We start from the raw sequence: 21,201 nt of genomic DNA on the forward strand, positions 1-21,201 counted from the left end.
TGTCGGAAACATTGGGTCGTATGAAAAAAATGTAGTAAAATTTGTTGTTTATAGTATCTTCTCAAAAACAAAGTCCACAGAGTATAACGCGGTTTGGTATGAATAAAAAAAAAGTTCAAACATGTAGTTATGCTACTTTCGAAGGTAGTTACAGTAAACCAAAGTATATGTTTCGTACAATAAACTCGAGGAAAAAATACATTATCACAATTAAATGGAAACTGTTCACACAACATAAAGAATGTTCGCCAAAGTTCGAGACAAGACACACTGAAATGTAACCTAACAACTCAATATTACATGATGTGCACTCACGCACCAAAAATGGTAAGTCATCCACCAGCAAGGAGAGAAAAATGCACAGAAATCGTGAACCACAAATTTGTGTCCTTGGTTGTACCTTACCGTCAGTCAGGCAGGAAAACCAGCCGGGAACAGTTTTCCGGAGTCGACTGCCATCCGTTCGTATACTGGCCACTGGAGCGATGATCGTGTGGTGTATTATATATGATGCGCGAAAAAAAGTATGATAATCATCACTTAACTTGTCTTGTTATGTTACTCATTATTCTTTATTTTCCCGATTCATCCCGAGGGTCTTCCTCTATCATTATTTTCAGTCTTTTGCATTTGCTGACTGGGTTCGGGTATGCCCGAATACAGCTGTTCTACCTTCAGCAGCGTAGCGGAGAGTGAATGGCCTTGCCGAAAATTGTTTTTTCTCTCCCTCTCTTTCATTCTCTGCTTTTTATGTTTCATCAATATTGCGGTTAGTTAGAAAGTTTATATTTTTCTCGTTGATAAATTTTGAAAATGATTTACAAGCAACATTTTACGGATATTAAATACTGATAATACTGCTGCTTTTAATGTAAAGTTATTCGCTTTACAATTATTTTTTCCATAAATACGTTTATTTCTTAAGGCAATTTACATAAGTTTTTCTTCGACGTAGCATCACTTTTACATAGAATTCTTATCCGTATATAATTCTAATATAGTCACAACGATTTGAATTTAATAAAACATATTCCTCTTATTTTTTAACTATCATATTATTTAAACCAAACGATTAGCTGCTATAAATTATAAAATAAGCTGAAATTTTAATACATTTTATTGATAATTTCATAAACTATCAGCACATCACTTCTATTCAAATTCAGATATAAGATGCACTAATGGACGCAGTAGAAGTCAGAACTAAGTCTCAAAAGGGTCAATTATCGAATTGAAACTCCAATTCCCCGGTAACCAATAAGCACATACTAATGCCACATTATGACAGCAAATAATCGCTAATTGGCATTTCAATCGCACTTGAGACTAAATTAAGGCCGACTTTGGCAAAATATACGGCTATTCATAGATAATGCTTATTTATGGCTGGTGTGCATTCTGAAAGCTGAGTTCTGATTGATTTACAACAGATGAGCTTTCAGATTGCAGATATAGAGCATTAAGCATTTTTGGTGCTCATAAAAGGCTAATTTAATGCCACTATTAGTGCTTACTGGTTACATGGGTTGTTTTTATAAAATGATAAATAAGTTGGACATGAGTCTGGACATCACATCCAGTCTCCTGAACCATGCCTTTGTCGAACCATGCCTTAGGTATAATTGAGTGCATCCACCGACCCAGATCAACTTTATCCCAAGAAGCTTGCCAGCTGGCAAGTGTTCTTTGGCGAGACGCGTTACAGAATTCGTTGAAAGCAATCGGTCACTCATAAATTTCACCCTCAATAGCACCACGTTGGGCTAAAATATCGGCTCTTTCATTGTCTGGAATGGAGCAATGAGCCGGGACCCAAACTATTGTGATTTGATAATTATTATTCAATATGTCGTTCAGGCATTTTGCCCAAAAAAAAAACGGTTCATTTTTGCCAGCAGCGTTTGAGCGAATGGCTTCAGACTATCTGTGAAGAGAAAATAATGGTCTGGAGATTATGTGACGATTACACTCAAGCTATAATGAACTGCTGCTAATTATGCTATATAAACAGATGCAGGTTCTTGAAGCCTACATGAGACCGAAACATTATTGTTCAACATACCAAACCCAGTAGCCTCTTCAATTCGTGATCCGTCCGTGTACAATATTTTCTCAGAGTCAATATGCCTGAACTTACTTGTGCATATTTTTGGGATTTCCATCGAGCGTAAGTGATCCGGGATTCCACGCACATCGCGCTGCATGGATGTGTCGAAAAATAACGTTGAGTCAGGGACATTTAGGAGGCTAACACGGATAGGAATATATCTTGAAGGGTTGATTTCCTTTGACATATGGTTAAAATATACTGTCATAAATCTTGTTTGAGATTGAAACTCGACTAGTCTTTGGAAGTTACTAGTAACCAGGGATTCAGTACCTCACATCTTATTAGCAGTCGTGATGAAAGCTCCCAAAAGCGATCTTTCAACGGAAGAACTTCCGCCAGAACTTCAAGATTCATTGTATGAGTCGAATGCATGCAGCCTAAAGCAATTCGTAAACAACGATACTGAATTCGCTCAAGTTTGATAATATGAGAGCTTGCAGCGGAACGAAAGCAAACGCATCCATATTTACTCTGGCATTTTGTTATCAGATATCTAACAGTTCGGCTGAAAAGTTCGTATCGTTTAATAGAAACACACATTATTTTGCCAAAATTCGTTTTTATTATTCAACATAATTGCCATCAGAGGCGATACAGCGATTATAGCGATCTTCCAACTTTTCGATACCATTTTTGTAGTACGATTTGTCCTTTGCCTCAAAATAGGCCTCAGTTTCAGCGATTACATCTTCATTGCTTCTAAATTTTTTACCAGCGAGCATTCTCTTGAGGTCTGAGAACAGGAAAAAGTCACTGGGGGGCAAATCTGGAGAATACGGTGGATGAGGGAGCTATTCGAAGCCCAATTCGTTCAATTTCAGCATGGTTTTTCGTTGTTATTTTGATCGATTGTGAGCTCACGCGGCACCCATTTTGCACAAAGCTTTCTCATATCCAAATATTCGTGAATAATATGTCCAACACGTTCCTTTGATATCTTTAGGGTGTCAGCAATCTCGATCAACTTCACTTTACGGTCATTGAAAATCATTTTGTGGATTTTTTTCACGTTTTCATCGGTAACAGCCTCTCTTGGACGTCCACTGCGTTCATCGTCTTCGGTGCTCATATGATCAGTACGAAATTTTGCAAACCACTTGCGAATTGTTGCTTCGCCCGGTGCAGAGTCTGGATAACACTCATCAAGCCATTTTTTAGTATCGGCGGCACTCAAAATGCAATATCTCACAAACTAATAATCAGACAGCTGTCAAATTTATACACGTATCTTTTGAAGGTTGGTACTAACTGAAAATGGTATGGATTTAATTCTATCCTCTATCCTCCCCACGTGCATTTGGAATCAAACCACACCCCGAGGTATTTGAAAGTCAAAAGCTGTGCGATCATTTTCTTCATCATATGAAGCTGAAGCTGCGCGGGATCATGCTTTCTTGAAAAGACGACCAGCTCTGTTTTCTTCGCAGAGAAATCGATACCCAGATGAACAGCCGAAACGGACAAGTTATCTAAGGTATCTTGCAATGGTTTTTGCAGGTTAACAACTTTGGGAATCCAGTAACTGTAACTGAAACCACGCCATCATCTGCCAATTGTCTTAGTGTACATGGGGTTACTAGACAGCTGTCAATTTCATTCACGTAAAAATTATAGAGGAGCGGACTGAGGCATGACCCTTGCGGGAGACCCATGTAGCTAATTTTGAAAAAATCGCCATGTGAAAAATGCATGCACTTCTCTGACAAAAAGTTGTACAAATAATTATTTATAACCGCTGGAACTGAAACAGAATCTGGGAAAACTTTCCTAGCAAAGTCAAATATTCATCGGCTCGAGTATTCCTCACTCTCATTTCCTACGTTACGATTCCTCATTCGTCTGGCCCTGTTCCAAAGAGTGCTCATTGAGGTTTCTCTTGACAAACCTTCGACAAAATGTCCCAATAGCTACATTGCTTGGCCCGAAGTATGCTCTTGTACTTGGATTCTAAAACCAAGAATTTTTCAAGGTTTGGGGAGTTCCTCCTCCTCGTTTTAAAAACGTCTTGCAAGCATTTTGTTTTGCGTGTTTAGCATCTGAGCGCAAAGGTGTTGGATGTCTTTACGGCTCTGCTCTAGCACCTCTGTGCCTTTGCACCCCTTCATCTCCGCACCTCTGTGCGTATGAATGGGATGGCTTTCTTTATCTGCTTTCATGTCGGGTTTATCCGGCTGCTCGGCCATCCATGGAAGTTGACCATCAATGTTAACTTCCCTCTCTGAGCAGCCTAGATAGCCGTGTAGTGTCGGTAGCGGTTTCCCAACTGCTAAGAATAACGCTACGGTCCACCTGTACCGGTGGTATAAGTCCACCAAACAGGTAAGCCGTGTGGCATCCGGCGGAATTATTTTTTACCAAGAATTGATCCACTGGTTTCCTATTCCATGTCGTAAAAGGCCACAAAAATAGGAACTCCCAAGTCAAGGTGTATTTCCGTGCCGATGGCTGAATGGCTGCAGGAGGTTAAACATTGCAGTCGTGAACGGAATATCTTGGGTTTTTCCCTTACTGGATACACGCAATGCTTAGCAATCAACTTCTTTGATCATCGCTTCGGCAGGCCAGAGATTAGAAAGCTGAGTGTCTGTGGGTGTCCTCAAGGTGGTGTACTATCCCCACTTTTATGGAACCTAGTCGCTGATAGTTTGTTAAGGAAACTTAATAACCTTGGATTTCCGACTTATGGTTTTGCCGACGATTATCATATATTGATGACCGGTATAAGCATTAACACTCTCTTTGATTTAATGCAGCAAGCCCTGCGATCTGTTGAACAATGGTGTTGTCAGGTTTGGATTATCTGTAAATCCGGGCAAAACATCAATGGTGCTTTTCACTCATCGTAGGATAATTACAGGAGCTCGTCCGTTGCAATTCTTTGGTTCAGGGGTCACTGTGGTCGATCAAGTTAAATACGTCGGGGTTATTCTTGACTCAAAACTGAATTGGTCTGCTCACATTGATTTCAGGATTAAAAGAGCTTGCATAGCTTTCGGCCAATGCAGACGAGCTTTTGGAAAATCATGGGGACTCAAACCCAGATATATTCATTGGATCTACACAACTATCGTTAGACCAATTTTAGCATATGGATGTCTTGTATGGTGGCAGAAAGGAGAAGTCGCGACAGTTCAGTCAAAGCTAAATCATCTCCAAAGGATGGTCCTAATGGCGATGACAGGAGCATTCACGACAACTCCTACTGCTGCTCTAGAGGCGCTACTGTGCATTAAACCACTACATGTGTTCCTAAAACAAGAAGCATTATCTTGTGCATACCGTCTTAGGGTTACAGGGCTTTGGAACAGTAACCCATTAGAATATGCTACCAGTCACACTCGCTTGTGGTCTCAAATGGTACCGTGGGATGAGTATTTACTCGCTCCTAGTGACCTAACTCTCACATGCAGTTTTCCTTTTAAAACATTCAAAGTGAGCTATCCTCTTCGTTAGGAATGATTGTCTGGTTGTCTGGAACGACAACTTGATGAACACATAGTTTGTTTTACGGACGGTTCTCTGTTGAATGGTCGTGCTGGTGCTGGTATCTACTGTCGTGAAATAGGCTGGAGCAGTCTCATTCACTTGGTAGATACTGTACTGTGTTCCAAGCAGAAATCTACGCAATTCTGTGTGGAGTACAATCGGCACTTCAGCAGAGGATCTGTGGTAAACGTATTTATTTTTGTTCCGACAGTCAGGCAGCCTTAAAAGCACTCAGTTCGAATGACTCACGGTCGAATCTAGTGATCGCATGTCGAACTCAAATTGAAGACCTCAGCATTTCAAATGCTGTTTACTTCTTATGGGTACCCGGCCATTCTGGTATTACTGGAAATGAATGGGCTGATGAGTTGGCTAGAGCTGGTGCAACGAATGATTTCGTTGGTCCTGAACCAGCTTTACCACTTTCAACTAGTTGGATAAAGCACAAGATACGTTCTTGGGCTGCATCCAAACATGCCAGCTACTGGCGCAGCTTGCAAACTTGCGCTCAGACAAAAGCATTTCTACCAGATTTAGATCTGAAAATGTCAAAGTGTCTACTGCATTTCTCCAAGTATCATTGATGTGTTCTGGTCAGAGCTCTGACTGGACATTGCAAACTCAATTATCACATGGCTACTATTCAACGTGCTGAGTATTATTCGTGTGATTTGTGTGAATGCGATTGTGGTACTTCATATCATCTGATATGTAACTGTCCCGCATTGACGCAGCTACGTATCCGGGTTTTTGGTTCTCCATACATGGTTGAGTCTGTGTATGCGGAGCTAAAATTGAAGGATATTCTCTCGTTTCTCACCCAATGTGGTAAGGAGCTATAGTCAGAAGGGTTCATCGTTCTTCCTGGAGTGAATGAATCCCTTCTGTATTCACCTTAAATAGGGTTTGGCATCCTCTGGGGGGTACCGAATTTACTTCTGCTCGTACATACTGCGAGTCGTTCTGCATTCTTCCGGGAGTGCAGAATGGTGTCGCTTTTGTAAGATCTCTAAATCCTCTCGGGGGTTGGAGGTTTTATTAACAGCAGACTGTTCGGGACCTCGTAGAGGTTCAGAATTTCCTTCTGCTTCCACTAAATGTGATCCTCAGCAGATTGTTCAGCATCCCTTATGGGTGCAGAATTTACTTCTGCTTTTATGTGTTTTTGTGTCGTCAATTTTTCCCATCCTCCTAGTCCAACCCTTACCATTTCCTTTCAATCCTTCCCTCTTATATATCGGGAAAATGATGTTAAAAACAAATTGATGGCAAGGCACAAATCTCCAAATATCAAGGGGAACGTGCCATTTGAGCCAATTTGTTCTGATTCCTGATTCCTGAGGCATGACCCTTGCGGGAGACCCATGTAGCTAATTTTGAAAAAATCGCCATGTGAAAAATGCATGCACTTCTCTGACAAAAAGTTGTACAAATAATTATTTATAACCGCTGGAACTGAAACAGAATCTGGGAAAACTTTCCTAGCAAAGTCAAATATTCATCGGCTCGAGTATTCCTCACTCTCATTTCCTACGTTACGATTCCTCATTCGTCTGGTCGTGTTCCAAAGAGTGCTCATTGAGGTTTCTCTTGACAAACCTTCGACAAAATGTCCCAATAGCTACATTGCTTGGCCCGAAGTATGCTCTTGTACTTGGATTCTAAAACCAAGAATTTTTCAAGGTTTGGGGAGTTCCTCCTCCTCGTTTTAAAAACGTCTTGCAAGCATTTTGTTTTGCGTGTTTAGCATCTGAGCGCAAAGGTGTTGGATGTCTTTACGGCTCTGCTCTAGCACCTCTGTGCCTTTGCACCCCTTCATCTCCGCACCTCTGTGCGTATGAATGGGATGGCTTTCTTTATCTGCTTTCATGTCGGGTACGTCCCGAATATTGGCTGTGCACCAGCCGTTGCTGCGTTGCGAACATGAAATTGCCGAAATCGAAAAAAAATTTGATGCCAAAAGGCTTAGAATTGCATGAAACGTCGAGATTTAGTGTCATCTCGAATAATTTTTTTTTGGAAATCGACTTTTAGAGACTAAGTCCCAGAAAGTTGATTTTCCAAAAAAAAAAAATTTTGAGATGACACTAAATCTTGACGGCTACTGGGCCTCTTCAATTCGTGATCCGTCCGTGTGTAATATTTTCTCAGAGTCAATATGCCTGAACTTACTTGTACACATTTTTGAGAAACTTTCTTACGGCATCTGAAGACCTCTCAGTCGAATATAAGATGGTGAAAATCAGTTCAGTCGTCTCCGAGAAATTTGAGTGACATTATTTTTACTTTTTTGGTGCATATCACCCTGTAATTCCGATCCAAAATCAGATGAAATCCAAATGAAATTCAGTAAATTTGTATAGAACTATAAGTCATTTCATTTGAATCTGAGTTTGTCCAAATCGGTTTGGCCATCTTTGAGAAAATTGAGTAACTATATTTGTGATGCACACAGACATTTGCTCAGTTCGTCGAGCTGAATCGAACGCTATATGATATTCAGCTCAAAAGTTTGTTTTCACAGTGATTGCATAACCTTTTTATTAGAGAAAAGCAGAAAAGAATGTAAACATGCCAAGATTTATTTGTGTACCCATAACAAACTGAATGACCTTTATTTTTGCTCGGGGTTTCCCGTCGAGGGCTCCATAAGCCCGTGGGCCCGGGGGCCCAGGGTACGTGTCCTTCTGTAAAAGCGGTCCTGAAACATGCTGTACCACGATATAAAGTGGAGAGTTACAGCTGTTATAAAAGAGAAATGTTTCAGCGATTTAGCATTAGCATTAGAGACCGCCCGCATGTTGCTACTCCGCCAATTAAGCTTGCAAAATGTTTTTCTGAAACAACTTACTTGGGAAAATTGATTGATCACTGCATGCTGATCAATACCGACACCGGCCACGTCCAAATGCAGATCTACTTTGGAAGGAAGAATTGTTAGTTCAATGCATGTTGCTACTAGAAACCGAGAAATCCTCTGCATTTCCACATGCATCACAGGTAGGAGTTGTTTGTTAGTAAGTGTTCGAATAATATTATCATGTGTTCATTGCTCAGCCCGGGTTGGCGGTTCAATGCATAGGACACTGGTCTCACAAGCCAGTTGTCGTATGTTCGAGGCTCAACCTGGAAGGATTCATAGTGTCAGTAGGATCGTAGCACTAACCATGATATGATTCTGTTCACTATGAATCGGCTGCGAAGTCAGTTGAAACAGAAAGGTCAAATTCCACGAAAGAAATGTAATGCCAAAACTTTGCTTCATTGCTCTGAATAACCGGCTACCGAGAATATGTTACAATTTTATCGCGTTTTGTATCAATATGTGCTTCCTACTAGAATACGAAATTTCTTTCGAAACTCGTAGAACACCGAACAGGCGGTGTTCTGTTTTTTTTCTCAAAAGTCTGCCGTAAAACTGGCAAGAAAGCACACGATAATCGCGATACGAATTAATATCAATATCTACTTTCTAACCAAAATAGTAAAATACTAAATTTATCCTCCTCGCAGTCTAAACTATATTTACAAACGTCCTAGTTAAGCACGGTCGCAAAAAATACGGTTATAAACATTACGCGCGCGTCTCAAACTTATCGTTTAACCCGAAAAAATTAGATCCAACGTTCCCCGGATAATTGACGGATTTTAGTCTAGCCCGATTTGTAGTAAGGAGAAATATAATAAGATTGAAATAAGCAAAACGTGAAACATCTCTATGGAACGATCCCACCAGTATCCTTTTGCTCCTATTTGCATTGCTGTAAACAACGCGAGATGACACATAAATAACATTTTAACGTTTCGCGATTCAGTAATGTTCAATAAATACCACTTTTCACACGTTCCACTCATCAACACACACTTGCCACAGCTGCACTATCACTTAAAATACTATAAGTTGCCTGATACACAATGAAATTGAACTTTTTTGAGGGGAACACCCAGGCACCGCATTAAAAAGAGAAATGTTTCGGCGATTTGTGGAATAATTAAAAATCTACGCTGAAAGAAAAGTGTCCGAATTTTAACGTAAACAGGCTCTCATCCTAATCAAAGCTTGTGAAAATCGGTGTCTATGAAAATCAAATGAACTTTTTCATATTTTAGAACATTTTTTTCCCGTTATTCTAGAACCGGATGTCGAATCCCAATAAATTTCAATGGTACGCTATTGGAATATTGGGCATTTAATTTCTTTTCTATTTAAATATTTTATCTCTTTAGTCCGAAACCCGAAATCGGATACGGGTAGAATTCAAGGGTAGTATGGCTATCGGAACGTAGAACCATTCATTTTAATTTGGGCATGTGTAAATTGGATCAGTTGTTTTCCGGAAGCGGAGCTCTTATTTGAATAAAATTCTATAGCAGGAAATGGGGATACGAGACCTTTCATTTGAATCTAGGTTTATGAAAATTGGTCCAGTCATCTTTAAGAAAATCGAGTACCCATTTGCGTTACATGCACACGTGCTTACAGACAATTTCTGAACCCGACAAACTGTGCTGACTGGTGTATTACACTCCAGGCTTCGAGTCTTGGTTTGAAAGTTGATTTTCATAGTTATTTCGAAGCATATATTCGTGAGGAAAGCACAAAACAGCATAAAAACGAACAGCTAGTAAATATCATCCCGGTTTGAGTTTTGCATTTTGGAAAACAAGTACAACATTTTTTTATCACAGTTAAAGATATTTTTCTGCTGAACAGCTCCAAACTATTCAAAAGTTAATAGTACCATAATGTATGAGAAAAAATTATTCCCCTCCCCCCGGATAGGTAAATTACTCGCGTTTCCAAAAATTGAAGCTCTGAAGGTAAACATCGCCACAAAATGCGAATGCGTCCCTTATCCATATTAGGCTGAGCAAAGGAAATAATAACAAAACAGTTGTCGTTGCTGGCCGGGAGAGGACACGAGTCCGCCGGCGAGCAAAACGAGTTCAGTGTTAGCTCGCCCATAATCGTATTTTCTCGATCTCTCGGGCTGGTTGGTTCCATTCTTACGAGGGTCAGGCCAGGAGCGGAGTCCAGTGCAAGGTACCACATACACGTAAATCGTGTCTCGTTAGTATGCAGCAAGTTAGTAAGTAGCAAAAGTTTACGATCACTGTACTGCCAAACGGGTGTAGGAAGGGTGGGAAACGGTCATGGCACGATTGTAAAATTATCTGACCATTTCTTGTAACAATACAATTCGATCACCATGGATGAGGAAGAACGAGCGAAATTGACTACAAGTATTCCATTGTGTTGAAAGAGAAAAGTGATCTTGGCGTTATGAGATTCTTGATGATGGTTTGTTTGTATCGGAACTGGTTCACCGTTCGTTATGGTACATTTTTAGGCGTTGGGATGTAAATTTTGAATTACCTAACTTACGCGAAAGAAAAAAAATATATTACCAAGAATGAACAGTAAAACGAGAGAAACCATTCCAATGAAATCAAGAATAAAAGCAACAACTTTCCATACTCTGAAGAACGAGAAACAATGGAAGAAACGCAAGACAGAATTGGAACAGCCAGACGCAAAACGAAACACCGGAGAAGAAATACGAAATTATTACTGAGACTGTGTTCTTCCCTAAACGAAGGAGGCACACGAAAAAAAAGCTTGAAATCTTATAACAAGGCACTGATCGTTTTATTTATTTTTTACCACTCGTTCGCTGGTTCGTTTGCCTCCCAACAGGGTTCTCCGTTGGCTTTTGAACAGCTCCTCCTTGAATGCGCACCAGGTTTCCTCGTGCGCAGATGTTGGTGCGATGTGAAGAGGATCTTCGCCATAACGAGCCATCCAACCAACAACAAAAACAACAACGATGACAAACTGCACATCAGACCTTCTCTTTCGTTCCTGGGGTAAATTGATTAATACCCTCAGATAAATGGTTCATCATTAGTCATTTTGGAGTTTTGTTTCACTTGTTCCATTTTTCGTGTACTGTGGCCAGTACGTACAGTTTCGATTGCGATGACTTTATCTAAGTAGAGTTACGCACAGGTTCGAGCCATTACAGTACGTAAAAAAGCACATATATTCAAAATTTGATTGCTTAGCAAGTTATTCATAAAAGAAACCATTCGAAATCTAGCTTCCGAATCAACATTTGAATGAGCAAAAAACGTCTCTTGGAGACTAACTGTTTAACCATAAACCAAATTTTGTTCAACTATTCATCGATAACCTACAATAAACAGATAAGAAAAATATATTTTTTTTAAAGTTATGTCTTCCAGTGCAGTAAAATTTCATTCAATTCAATTGAAACTGAATGTGGAACATATTGACGATCTCTCCACTGCAGTAAACTTCACTCTCTGACACACACAATGTTTGCTGACGGCCCGAACGAGCAGCATTCAGTTCATCACTCGTTTCTCTTCAATCGAGGATCAGTTTAATTACCGTCAGTTGATCTCTTGAAGTAACAAAATATCTCCTTCAGTAGTGTGAGAGCGGCCTTCAAATGAGGTTCATGTAAACATTAGAATTGGTTTAAGATAATAGATGAAAGACTAATCAGATAGCATAAATTAATTGTTTCCTCCTTCAGTTTTCATTTTTAATACTTTACTTCATTTATAATTCTATTCGTTCGAATCTGCTTACTACCAAGAGCGAAGACAATGAAGCAGCTAGACTACTTTCCACTTGAAACTGAGCAAGCAAAACTTCAAATGACTAGATACGATTATTCAACCGACGATGAATTCTGGGAGCTTCACTTGAAAATGGCAGCAAAAGTCAAATGAATTAGTAGGGATCCGCTGACGGTCAGCGGCCATAAATTTCGTTTTCATCTTATATTATTCGATTGAAAATGAAATTTTACCGCACTGAATGTCTTCGACTCATGCTAAACAGACGTAAAGTTTCTGCATTTTGCAGTACGGTTTTTGCTTTACTTATATGTGCAGTGTCATAGCTGACGTGCCTAATGAAAACATTTGAACATGGATGGGTCGAAGACGACACGTAGTAAACAAAATCAAAAATGGTTATGTGGCCTACGCACAAATTAGGTAACCTCGGCATGATCAATAAGTCGAAAAAATGTTTTCGTTCGATACGTCAATTAAAACATTGCCTTTCGGTGTAAAACTAAAAGTATTCTGCCAAGAGCAGAAATTTTATGTCTACTTAGCGGTTTAGCATAAACATAAACGGTAATGTGTCCTGAGCACGAAAAATAACACTAACCCTTGAATGCGAAAAATATAGTTGAATTAAATTGTGAAAATGCATATATATATTTTTTTATTTAAAAGATATTTTATTCAGGCCTATTTGCGTACAAGCTTTACGTGGCCGATTTAGCTGAGTTTTTAGATACATTTTTTTTGTATTGGATCTCGTTGTCACCTTTTTTCTAGTTTCCTCCTGGGAGGCAGTTCCATTTTCCTCCTGGGAGGCAGTTTGTTCGTGGTTCGTCTCGTCATCCATTGCCGTGGTATTGTTGTTGATTTCGTTGCTAGTTGCTGTAGATGCGCCTTGTTGTACATTGTTTGCGTTCATATTGCTGGTTGGTTAGATGGTAAGCTGTTAACTGCAGCTGGTGTACTTTGTTCTATAGGGGATACGTTGGATGGTTTCGTTGAATGGGGATGCTTCACTGTTGTTGGTGACTGTCACAGGTGTACTGGGGTTGCTTGGGGTTGGTGTGAAGGAAGCACCGTTGTCCTTTGGTATAGTTGTCTCCTTGTCCGGTTTATCACATGGCTTACCGTAGTGAACAGCTTTTTGGCAATATTGACATATGGTCATCTGATTGTCATAGGTAACAAGTGATTTGCACGGGATTCTTGTATCCTGACCGACTGTCACATAAGAAGGTATAGGCCTCCTCAAGCACATGCGTAACAAACGTACACCATTTAGAATACCGGGGAAAACATTCTTCCACTTTTCTTTTTCGATAGAGAGAATCTCTCCGTATTGGGACATGGTTTTGCGAATATAAGGATCGATGACGCTTGAGGGAAGATCATGCACACGCACTTCTATAGCACTATCTCCCATATATACTGGAATGTTGTACTTGATATTTTCATGCTCCACATAGTGCACATTATTATTGTCTTTAGCGAATTGAATTGCATCCAACTTTTTATAGAACTGGATATAAACAACATTATTGGTCTTATTGCATTGAAGTAAATGTACACGTTTAATGTCAAGATGCATTTGCTCCTTAAGCAAACCTTCAAGTTCTCGTATCCAAGGTCGAATTTTGCACTGTCTGAAGTCAACAATAATTGTATTCTTTCGTACCGGCGGTAGCTTTTGTTCGTTTGGTTCACTCATTTCGAGATCGTTCTATTGTTCACTACACAATACTGTACTTGGTTTCTTCTGTCCCGAACGTAAGCGGTTTTGGTTTATCGACTGACTTGGATGAGATGTGAAACCGAACTGAAAATGCATATTTGTATGCCGCCGAGGTAGAACTCAACAAAACTTTTTTTTTGCATTTTCATTCATTATCAGTAGCTAACGAGAAAATATTCTAAATGAAAAATAAGCTGATGAATATTCCAGAATTACTATAATTTGGGAGATAATTACCTCAGAGACGGGATTCAAACACGTGGCTTTTTCTATCTGGAGAAATCGTTTTGTGAATTAAACTCTGAATATAAAGTATAGCCCAGCAAACCTACATGAACAAAATAATGCCCAGGAGACTGAGATTTGAACTTACTGTAGGCGGGTATAGCGTGATGGGTAAGTCAATGACTACCACGTATACCACATAGGGTCAGAAAGTTTATCTGATTCGAAGAGGCGAATGACCTCAAGGTTCAAACCTCTATAATCGAGACAAAAAAAAAAGAATTGAACTATGTAGAGGCCGTACAAAGCTAAACATGTGCGCAGGTTCTGTTCAATTATGATACTACCTGCGGGATGTGTTTCCCATTCTGGGTAGTTTAACTTACAAAACGACTCACTCGGAGTTTTCGTTTTGAGCTCAGTCTAGGAGGTACATATTTCGCATATATACTATTTTATTCATCAACCTATTTCCAATCTATTTTTTTTTTCATAAATACGTTTGTTTCAAAGGCAATATACAGTTGAACCCGGGGCCAAATAAACGATATATAATAATAAATCATCTAAAACTAAAAATCAATCCCGCCGATCTACATCCTTCATTGAATTGCTAGTGTCAGTACTAGAACAATTCGCACCGTGCGCAGTTCTACAGTGGTTTCGCAGGTTTCGCCTTATTGACTGTAAACATGCAATAACGAGTTTTAATTTTATTCACAACGAATGTAATTTGGCTGTGGAGGATTTTTTCTGCACTGCGTTCTCCAGATATCAGTGAGAGGCAGTTGGAAGGCAATGTTTTAGACAATGTTGAAGGTTAATGCACTTGAACATATTTTATCCGTCCACCATTTTTAAGTCTGATATTAACAACGGTCACTCGCGTACCGGATGAGAAATGAGTGCTAGATAGGCAATGAGTTCTGAAGCTGTAGTACACTCTGTACACATTAAAAGAGTTTAAATTATTACTTCAATCAGCTTCTAAATGAAAAATAAAATATCTAAAAATTTTGTTACGAAATAGGTCCTGCGATTAGAGATGACCAAGAAGGACGATGACTACAACGATCGAGGCTCGAAGCGAGTAACCACAAAACAACGGGACGAAACAATACTCGATCTGTTCAAGAAAAAGCTGACCCAACCCGTACCCGTTTGAAACTAAAAAAATTATTGTCAGTACTTGACCGAACCCGAACATTTTTCGACGCGTGTTTTGAATTCAAAAAACACGTAACACGACCATCTCTACCCATAATATCTAGATACCAATTCGATTGAAAATATTTTGGAGATTATGAAGTTCCAACCGGCAGGAAAATCATGGCACGATTTAAAGATTGTTACGCTCAATTCGAGAAAAATTGGCGGAGTCTGTCAATCAGGTCCGTGAAAAAACTGGTTGAAAGTATGATCAGAACGTGGAGCTATTATCAATTTATTATTATTCGAGATATACTAAGATAAACTTCTATTCATGCCATAGCCCTTCGGCGGTACAATCGCAATAGTGAGACAGAGATATCTCTCTGTTCAAAAATCAATATAAATACTGTCGTAATACGTGTTGAAACAATTTGCAGATTATGCGAGGAAGCTAAGGATGCAAGGAAAAGAGCTATTTTCTAACACCAACAATATTTGATTAATGTGCGAAACTGTCAACAAAATAATACATCTTCGAAATTATCTTCGACTAAGCGACTTCAACGATGGTATTCTATGAAACGACCTTTGGAGAATTGACGCGCTCTCTAATATCACCAATCGTTATTTGAAAATTTGAAAACAAATAACAATTTGTTTAGGGTGCAGGTACAGTCTGTATCGAACTTCATAGTGCAAAATGCTTCTGTGCAATCAATTAGCAAGCAATGTAGTCACCACCAATATTTAGAACGGCAAGTCTGGTAACAGCCATGCTTTCGACGTGGTTTACTGCGTAGCTTTTCGGATGAAAACACTAAACCTTCCGGATTTTCGAGATAGATTCTTCAATTTTTTTTATTGAGAGGACTAATGTGGTCCAATGTGGTGTCCTCTCTTTCCTTCGTCATGCGCATCAGAGGTGGCTTCGATACTTCGATTTCATTGCCCTTTAGAATAACTTAATTACTGTTTTCCGTTATGTTATTTGTAAATCTCGAGTATTTTTGTTGCACATTCTGTTTCTTTCTGCTTCCTGAACCTGAATTGCGCTGCGCTGAAATTTCTTAACCAGGCACAATTCGGTCGAACCCGCACCCCAGTTGTTGGTTTATCCGAGAAACTCCATCACTTTGTCATTTTTCCTAGACTTCGATCTGGTTTTGCATCGTTACGGAAATACATCAACACTTGTCTCTGATCATTTCATGATTGATAGTTTTGCTATTTAACTATAATAAACAAGCTTGCGGCTGAGCAGTTTGACAGTCACTCAACGTGAGCGGCTCAATAGGCGGGTTCAAGTACAAATTCTTAATAATTGTGGTTAGTTTTTATGTTGTGTCCAACGTTTCCATATTCTAGATGATCAGACGGACACATGACAGGTTTTTGTAAAGGGTTAAATAAATGAAAAAATTGTGAAAAAATACTAAATCCGCTAACAACCTTTCATTTATTAAATTCTTCCAAACGACATTTCTTTGCATTAATTAGAGTTATATATTCTGATTATCTAGAAAAACAATTGTTTAGAAACGAAGAAAAAAATATTCAATGTTCAACTTCGATAAAACTCACAAATTTGAAAGCCAGCACCATATTACAATTTTTAATTTAGAGTCCCTAACAAACCCTGCACACAACAGTAAAATTTGTGCTAGTGACCAGCACCAGGGGCTTGTTTGTGTTTATCGGCACGTGGTAACGTCTGCTTGGATAGATACAGTTTGCTTTCTTCAATTTTCTGATCAATGGTAAGCAAACAAGTAGCGCTAGAGAAGCGCGTTAGCACGTTTTGCTATGATTGATCAAAAAGCAGCCCGATATATTCAGCATCAGGAGATCCATGAGAAAAGGGGGCAGCCATGCCATTCCGTTTACTGTTTACAGAGAGTGCTACATTACGGTACAAGCTATAGCTACCATCACGGTACGTCTTGCATCAGTGAAATGGTGCGGTACAGCTCACGGTTCGATTCCTTGATGCAATGCATTGATTTGATAAAGAAGATATTCTAAAGAATGGGTCTACAGTTGATGCTCATAAATGAAAACATTCCAAGAAAATTAAACATTCCCGAATGCGATTAATTAGAAACCATTGCTTCATTATATCTCTGGCAATGAAACTATGTTTGATAGCGATCCTTTTGATACCAGGCTGGATTTCTAACCACATCACAAAGCTTTGAGTCCAATGACCGTACGTTATACACTTCTGCCAAGAACGCAACACCATTCGAACTACGACGCTCTTTGGCATTCTCACGTGTTTTACTTTTTTTATGTTCGATGTTTGGATTTATTCGAATTGTATGAAAGTTCGAACGCAAGAGCCCATAAGAGATTACTGGGCTGCTCGAAGCGCCTCTACATGAGAATTGCTGCTTGGTGATTGCTTTCCAAAACAACCGTTAAATTTCTTACACAAATTGAAATCTCTACTTGGATGTCTGTTCTCTGTGATAAAATTATTGAAAAAAATTACGTAGTTTATTTATAATAACGTTCAGAAATTTCTCACATAAATATTACGTCAAATTTTATAAGATGTTTTCAGAATTTCATATCGAAATCAATGAATACATGTGTTGTTGTCATATGTGGACACCCAATTAAGTTTTATCGGGTATGTCCTATGGAAATTATATGAAAATTGTTGTGGAAAATAATCAAGTACGTTGTAGCGTAGTTCGAAAGTGAATATTTTTTTGAGTGTACATAACTTTAGTGGCTGGTAACGAGATGCCATGGACTGAGTTAGATAGTGACGTATACTTGATACAGCAAAGGACCCCCCAGGACTATAACATATTTAGTTATGGTTATAAATTCAAATATGTAAAGGGTGTTTTTTAGGAGTTTACTGATTTGAAATTTAAATATAACACATGCCAAATTATGAAACGATTTTTTTTTATTTCGCAGATAATTTCTTGGCTTTAAACATTTAAATATGATTTCGGGCATATGGCCGCCACAACTATTTTTCACAAAGGTCATTTTGAAGGTCGTCATTTCGTCCACACTTTGGCAACTTTGGAAAATTCATTGATCATGGCTCTGTATCGATTACCATTTACGGTAACGCGTAGTCCTGTCTCATTTTTAAAGAAATAAGGACCGATGATTCCACCAGCCCCTAGAACGCACCAAACAGTACATTTATCGCAGTACATCGGTAATTCTTGAACGTTGTGTGGATTATCTTTTCTCCAAATACGGCAATTTGGCTTGTTGACGTATCCATACAACCAAAAATGACCCTCATCACTGAAGAGAATTTCACGCTATAAACAGTTTCAACTGAACACTGATTTTAAAAATAAATTTTCACGTTTTGAAAGTGTTGTTCTGGAGTTAACCTATTCATGATGATTTTCCAAACAATACTGAGTAGAGATGTCCTTTTACACTATCAAAACAACTTTCAGATCATAGAGTAATTCCTATTAAAAAACAAACCTCCTAAAAAAGCCCCCGTTACTAGGACAAAAATGATTATTTTTATAACTCGGGCCATCATCATCATCATACTCTGAAATATCATTTTTTCATTCAGTAAAAACCATTCAAACGAAGAGGTTGTGTTTTGATTATACTGGCTCGTGAGTTAACGGCTGCAGGTAGCTAAAACGGCTGGTGCTAATCGCCAAGACAATATTCGGGGCGTTATCCGACTTGCAATAAAGAAACGAAGGCCATCCCGTTCATACGCACAGAGGTGTAGAGACACAGAGGTGCGAGGTCATATAAGTGACGAGTCACAGAGGTGCCATCGCATAAAGGTGCGAAGACGAAGGGGTGCAAAGGCACAGAGGTGCTAAAGCAACCCAGTGCTGATCTACCAGGTACCAGAATTTGTACGCTACGTAGGATCGAAAGAGATGACATATGCGAGTAAATGCGTAAATCGTAAGGTGCTACACTGCAAGCATTACATTTGATCTTCAGGTACAGGCAGTTCAGTTGTGACAACAACGGCAGAGCAACTGAGATGGTAGAAAACGATATCAAAACACTGCCAATTAGATCAATTTACAACTGACATTTCTACTATACATAAGTTTTCATTTTGATATTAATAATTTACAAAAAAACAGGTTATGTAATGGATGATCCCATGAAAGATCATCCGAATCAAATTCCGGATACTAGTAAGATCTTAAATACTCCAAGGGCTAAACATTATCCAGAGGGTACCACTGAGCCATGGATAGTCTTTTTTCGAAAAAAAGAAAAGGTATTAAATTTGATGCGAGTTACAAAGGATTTGACATGAAATTTTACATCAAATTTTTCAAAATTTCTAAAGTTAATAGAGATAAAATTCGAGTTGTTGTTAACGATTTGAAACAGGCGAACGAAATTGTAACCTGAAAATTATTTGCTGTTGAATATAGAGTTTACATTCCATCGAAGGAGGCGGAATTGGCGGCGTTGTCACTGAAGCAAGTCTGACAGCCGATGATTTGCTTAAAAATGCAGTTGGTCGTTTCAAAAACTCTATACTTGAGGGAGTTAAGATACTTGAGTGCAAGCAATTGTACTCAGCATCTATTGTCGATGGAAAAAAGTCCTATCGTCCCTCAGATTCGTTTCGAGTAAATGAAAGAGCCGATAAATTAGCCAAACGTGGAGCTATTGAGAGTGAAAGCTTCTTGGGATAAAGATGATCTGGGTCGGTGGATGCACTAAATTATTCCTAAAATATCGACAAAGGCATGGTTCAGGGGACTGGATGTGAGTAGGGATTTCATTCGTGTGATGTCCAAACTCATGTTCAATCACTAGACGTTAGATGCACATCTCCTTCGAATTGGACTTTCCGAGACTAATCATTGTGCTTGTGGCGAAGGTTATCGCGATATTGATCATGTCGTTTGGACATGCGTGGAATACTCCAATGTCAATGTAATGTCAGATCTTAACTAATAAATTCTTTGCGTACCCAAGATAGACTATCCAATGCCCCAGTACGCGACATTCTTCCTTGTTGAGTTCAATCAACAGCCAGCTATTTTATATTGAATAAAATTGATGAACTGATTTAATGTAATTTATAATAGCAAATCGCTTGATAAAAACAGTGTTTAAATTAACTAATGATTACCAACATACTAATATGATATTCAAAATGTATTAGGAAAAAAGCATACAAAATCAGCGAAAAAACAAGTCAAATAACAAATGATATAAAAACAATTTTTTTTTTCTAAAAAATCGGTTCAATCGGCTAAAGCTTGTACGCAATTAGGCCTGAATAAAGATATCTTTTAAATAAAAATCAATTTTTCATTACAACTTAAGTTTGTACCAGAACTGATGATTTAATGTTGGATTGGCGTTGTTCTTATGCATATACGATGATTGAAAATGCGATTGATTCGAACGTATACGGTAATACGAATTTGACATACTTCCGAATGTATCGCCTACGGTCGTAAACAAGAATGAGGGTGAATATCTACATATTTTTCAAACTTACTGCAATTAATACCAAATAAACTGCCTGCCTCAAGAATAACTTAAATAAATCACTTTATCTGCTGTTCAGAAAGCCAAAAACATAACAGAAGTAATTAAAGAATCACAACAATCAAGCGCAGACATATAGATTATTAAATATACAGTTGTCGTAGAAGGAACGATCCGAATGACAAAATCAACTTTTTATTATAAATCCGAGCCTAACTTACCAAATATGTGAATCAATTTCGTAATGGCAAGCCTATTCAAATTACTCTGGCAAAGCAAAGCCTTGGTATTACATTCCTGTAGTGAAATTTGACCTTCTGTTTCAACAGAGTTCGCAGCCGATTCAGACTGTACAGAACCATTGCATGGCTGGTGCTACGATTTTACTGACACTACAAATCCTTCCAAG

At 38.7% G+C, this 21,201-nt stretch overlaps 1 protein-coding gene across 1 annotated transcript in view; it reads right to left on the bottom strand.

Annotated features, from left to right (window-relative positions):
- The window catches only part of LOC131438731 (low-density lipoprotein receptor-related protein 6), a 103,856-nt gene that overhangs the window by 62,392 nt on the left and 20,263 nt on the right, over positions 1-21,201 (bottom strand). The window lies entirely within an intron of this gene.

The sequence above is a fragment of the Malaya genurostris genome, chromosome 3, assembly GCF_030247185.1.
Source record: "Malaya genurostris strain Urasoe2022 chromosome 3, Malgen_1.1, whole genome shotgun sequence".
In the NCBI taxonomy this organism is placed as follows: domain Eukaryota; kingdom Metazoa; phylum Arthropoda; class Insecta; order Diptera; family Culicidae; genus Malaya; species Malaya genurostris.